Raw genomic sequence first — 6,000 nt, 5'->3', positions numbered from 1 at the left:
GGTGATGGGCTGAGAGGGAATGGGAGAGGAGGGGGCCGCATACAGGTTGAGGAATGTGGCCTGGTGCAGGGGCCCTCAGCAAGAGAGCCAGGGATTAAAATACTTTGATCTCAGCCCTGGCCAGTGTGGCTCAGTTGGTTGAGTGTTGTTCTGTGTCCTGAAAGGTTACTGGTTCAATTCCCTGTCGGGGCACGTGCCTGGGTTGTGGGTTCCATCCCCGGACTGGGTGTGTATGGAAGGCAATCAATGTATGTTTCTCTCTCTTTCTCTCTCTAAGCGGGTGAGGATTAATACATATTTATATGGCCCTGACCAATTTGGCTTAGTGGATAGAATGTCGGCCTGTAGACTGAAGGATCCCAGGTTTGATTCCGGCCAAGGGCACATGCCTGGGTTTCGGGCTCAATCCCCAGTTGGGGGCATGCAGGAGGCAGCCAATCAATGATTCTCTCTCTCCCTCTCCCTTCCTCTCAGAAATCAATAAAAATATATATGTATCCTGATCTCACTCTACCTTCCATTCCGCATTACCTGAACCCACGGATGCCAGAGGGTGGAGGCCCACTGGTATGGTCTACACAGGGCAGCCTCTAGCCACCAATCAGGCCTGGGAACAGAGAGGAGTGGATCTAAGTGGCAAACAGAGAGCGAGCCCCCACGTATCAAAGAAGGGATTTGAACTAATTTTCTTGAAGGGGAAGTCTGACAAGTTGGTAATTGCCATGTCCATGGGCGTGGGGATCCTTGAATGCTATTATTATTCCAAAAAGGACTTCAATTCAATCGCTCCATTAATTTTTTTCTCCTTAAATTATATTCTATGACAAATTTGGGTAAATGAACCCTATGAAAAGTATTCCTGGTTAGTTCATTAATAAGTCATGGAAGTGATTTTTCTCAAGACACCAGAGTTTTTGTTGGAATACTTGGGAATATTGCTGGTGCATATATCACGTCTGGATGTGATGGGGCGGGAGACAGGCTTAAAGAACAAATGGCCAAATCCCCAAAAATCAATAAAAATTCACACTTGGACCAAATGACATTGCGTCTAAGCTATTTCTGAAAAGAAATGAAAATTTGGTAAGTGGGTGAACCTCCAGAGTTCTTGCTTCTTCACTGAATTGGAATATGATGTCCGTGTTCAGAAGGCTATATGGAATAAAGCCTTTTTTTTAAACATTAAGTTTTTCAGTTCTCTTTTTTTATACAAGCTCTTCACTGCGTATGTTTCTTATGAAAATTAAGCAATCTGACCATTATAACACATTTTTTAAATTAAATATTTATTGTTGAAAGTATTGCATATGTCCCCTTTTTTCCCCATTGACTCCTTCGAGCCTTCCCCTGCTTCCCCCCACCCAGGGCTTCACCACCCTATTGTCTGTGTCCATGGGTTATACATATATGCATACAAGGTCTGTGATTTCTTCCTACTACCCTACCCTGCCTCCCCTCTGAGATTCCGCAGTCTGTTCTATGCTTCTATGTCTCTGGATCTATTTTGTTCATAAGTTTATTTTGTTCATTAGATTCCACATATGAATGAGATCATGTGATACTTGTCTTTCTTTAGCTGGCTTATTTTACTTAGCATAATACTCTCCAGGCCCCTCCATGCTGTTTCAAAGTATACACATTTTCATAAAATAAGATTGGGTAAGCGCCCAGCACAGGCCAGCAGTCGCGCTGCACCATGATGCTCCATCAGGTACCCTCACCCCTGGACCCCACACCCATTTGCTGCTGTTAGAGCAAACATGTGAACCCAGGCATCGGCCTGCCCCAGGGCAGAGTCCTGCTTCCACAGAAACCAGCTCCAAACAGGCAGAGGATTTCCTTAGCCCCGTCGAGTAATGACCATCGTGCACACTGTGAGCTTCCCTTGGTGCCCTCAAATCAGAACTTTCTTTTTTTGTTGTTGTTAATCCTCACCCGAGGATATTTTCCCACTGATTTTTAGAGAGAGTGGAAGAGCAGGGAGAGAGGGAGAGAGAGAGAGAGAGAGAGAGAGAGAGAGAGAGAGAGAGAGAGACATCAATTGGTTGCCTCCTGTATGTGCCCCGGGATGGAACCTGCAATCAGGTATATGCACTTGACCGAGGATCAAACCTGTGTCCCTTCTTTGCTAGGGCCAATGCTCTAGCCACTTAGCAACATAATCCAGGGCAACCAGAACCTACTTTTGGTGGTGGGATTAATCCTAAGACTTTGGTGCTGACCTGGGGAACACCACTTCTACGTAACTGTTTCCTGTCTTCATCTCAAGCCAATGTTTTCACTCAAAACTCACTCTGAGCTCAGGGTGGCGCCACTGTACTTAGAGTTGTGAATGCAGAGCCAATCATCCCCACCCAACATACTGCACTCTGTGTGTAACTCCTAACAAATCACAGCTGCAAATTACCGCCAAAACAATGTCTGCTTTCCTCTCCAAAACCCCAGAGACCTATGTAGTAAAAGCTGCACAGGCATTCCAAGAGTAATGACCAGCAATGCAAAGACTTACACATACATCAGACTAAATAAAGATTCTCCAGGGGCGTCACCCAGCTGAAGGTGACAGCTGAGGTTTTGGGGGGTTTTTATAAAAAATACATATTTATTTCAGAGAGAGGAAGAGAGATAGAAACATCAATGACGAGAGAGAATCATTGATTGGCTGCCTCCTGCATGTCCCACACTGGGATCGAGCCTGCAACCTGGGCACATACTCTGGGAATCGAACTGTGACCTCCTGGTTCATAGGTCGACGCTCAACCACTGAGCCACGCCGGCTGGGCAAGCAGCTGAGGTTGACCCATTGCTTGGCTCAACGCCTGAGGAGCACACGAGTCGCACACCAGACTTCATGAGCACAGCGGAGTAACATGCACCTTCCAAGTCCTGCCATTTAGGAGGACTCAGTGCCACAGTGAGAGTAAGTGGAGATGGGTCGCTCACAGCCAGTCAGCTCTCAGCCTGGGATGACAGCTGGGCAGAGCAGTCCCATCAGTGCTCCATCGAGCACCCCTATAGTCTGTGGCCTCCATCGAGCACCCCTACAGCTGCTCCTGGGGGGCCTGCTGCCCCCATCTTACTGCCTCTCGTCAATAAGACACCTGAGGAGGGAAGTCAAGATGCCTCCCCGTAAGAAGCAACATCAGCTGATTTCTGACATTTGAGAAGCTGATTTCTCGCCTGCATGCTGTTTTCCGAGACAAAATAAAAAACAACACAAAAAAACCTAACGTGCTAAGCGATGAATCAGGGAGACTTGGAAAGAAGGCAGGCACAGGAAATTCGGGAATCCCATTTCAGCCATTTCTGGGGAGTTGGTCTGCGGGGAGGGGAGAGGTGGTAAACTCAGATGGCTTCAAGGCCACACAGGTAACAGGAGTGGAGGGAGGGCTATGATGACCCACAGAGCAACTGCTTCATCTTGGGGGTGAGGAGGATGGCTACTCAGTTCCTGCTGATTCTTGCCAGCCATGGTGGCTCAGTGGTTGAGCATCGACCTATGAACCAGGAGTTCGCAATTCAGTTCCCGGTCAGGGCACATACCCAGGTTTTGGCCTCGATCCCAAGTAGGAGGCGTACAGAAGGCAGCCAAATAATGATTCTCTCTCTTCATTGGTGTTTCTATCTCGCTCTCTCCCTCTCCCTTCCTCTCTGAAATCAATAAAACACATTAAAAAATTTTTTAAATGTGTGAGTGAGTGTCCAGTACAGGGCCTGACACATAAAAGGCCTATAAAAAGTAGTAGCTCCCCCTTCCTTCCTCCTAAAAATGATTTATTGTCTCAGAAAGTTACTTGACAGAGTGGGGCATGTCGACATAAGAAACATCCAAACCTGTAGAGACTTTTCCTATGAGTTCCTTTGAACCGCACTGACAACATATGCTGGGGAGCAAGACCTCACATGCTCCGGAGAATAACGATTTTGCAGCCTCTTTTATGCATTTGAAATTAATGTGGGAACATAAGGAGGAGTACATGAGAGTGGGAGAAAGCAAGGCGGGGACTGGATTACAGGATAGTGAAGATTATGTGCTCTCGTGAAACCTAGGTGCACAGAAGCAATGGAGGGCTTGCTTACGGCAAAAATAAACCTTTTGCTAAAAAGCTATATGCCTGGGGCATGACTGCCCAGCAGACCTGCCCAGTTAGGAATTTATGATCAGATCACCCTTTGAGGTTACTTTCCCTAGAACTTTTTTTCATCCACAGGCATATAAACCCAAGGTGAAGGGTTCAGAATCACTGTTAACTGAAGATGAATCCAAAAGGAGAAAGATCTCAAATGCATTCTCCAGCTGACCCCTACACAGGTGTCCATGACCCCAAAAGGATTCCACTTCCAATTGCAACTGACACTCCACTTGTAGCCCAGTGGTCTGGGTCTTTCTATAAAGAACAAATCCACTCTCTCTCTCCTACTAGTAAGCTCTATGGGCCTCTGTAACTTGTTTCTTGAGCCCACGCACCCAGCTGGCTCACTTTCTCTACCTCTGTGACTTTCTAAATAAACTTGCATTTGTATTTGAAAAAAGAGAAAGAAAAAAATCAGATTTGTATTCTGGCCCTGGCTTTGATACTGATTAACTGCCTGGGGTGTGGTTCTTCCTCTATAAACTGCAACTGCATAGTCTGCAAATCCACTCGTAACTACTGTGAAGATAAAATAAGGGCTGGGTCCAGCCAGCGTGGCTCACTGGTAGAGCATCTACCTATGAACTAGGAGGTAACAGTTCAATCTCGTCAGCACACATGCTCGGGTTACGGGCTCAATCCCCAGCGAGGGGTGTGCAGGAGGCCGTGACCGATGATTCCCTCCCATCACTGATGTTTCTATCTTTCTCTCCCTCTCCCTTCCTCTCTGAAATCAATAAAATTATATTTTTTTAAAAATAAAATAAGGACTGGGCAGTGCCCTGAGTGGGGAGGGGATGAAGCTTTGCATGGATGAATGTGAACATTTGCTCCAGCTCTCAGAGCAGCCACCTGGGTCCTAAGCAGGCGTCTTCACTCACCTGCTGGGTGTTTTCCAGTTTGATCTGTTGCTCAGAACCACCGAGCACACACTCGGGCTTGGAATGCTCTCTCTAGTTTCTTATTCTAGCCCTGGGTGATGGGAAATCACAGAGGCAGGTTTTTCTCTCCACTTCTGTGGGATAAGCAGTATTCCCTGTTCTGAGAGCCTGGCCTCATGAGTGAATTTACAATGAATAACAGCAACTCATTTTCCTGAATCATAATTGAAATGAAAGTGTCCTAACTTTTGGTCTCCTCACATCATCTGATTCAGAAGTCAGTCGCTGTTGATGCCAAATGATTTCAAAAGCCCGGTCTCTGAGGAGTCCCAGGTTTGATGCAAATTCTTCTGCCCCTTCCACACGCATGCACACAACTACACAACAATTCTGTGGTTAAACTCACAGCCGAACAGCAGCTTTTTTCCTAAGGCGGGAATATTAATAACCGTACATCGTACATCGGCAATCTTAAGGAGAGGGTATAGGCAAGGAAATCTATTCATGTGACTATCCTCAGAGACTAAGAATTATAAGAAAACCATTTTCTCCTTTTCTAAAGGTCAGTAAGTAAATTATGGTAACACAGAGCATTTGCTGAGTCATAGATTGCCATACTTGCCAACCTAAACACTCCGGGGATATGTTTTTCATTTCATATAATTTGGAAGCAAATCTTTTCTATCCAAAAAAAGTTTTACTTTTCCCTAATGCTGCTTCACCATAAAATGTCAAACTAACCTGGAAGGTGAAGAAAATGCTGGTGACGTGCTGCACCTTAATCTGACAGCCCCATGGTACCCTAGTGCATGACGTGATGCACCTTAATCTGACAGCCCCTTGGTACCCTAGTGCAGAGAAAACACAGCACGTGCTCTGGGCGGGCGGGCAAGCAGGGGGTTCAATCATTCAGATACTTATGGAGGCTCCAATGGGAGCCAGGATTACGTGAGACTCTGGTATAAAAGACAGAGACCTGGCTTTTG

This window comes from Myotis nattereri (genome assembly GCF_964212035.1).
Source record: "Myotis nattereri genome assembly, chromosome: 2".
Classification (NCBI taxonomy): domain Eukaryota; kingdom Metazoa; phylum Chordata; class Mammalia; order Chiroptera; family Vespertilionidae; genus Myotis; species Myotis nattereri.
This window is presented reverse-complemented; position numbering follows the sequence as displayed.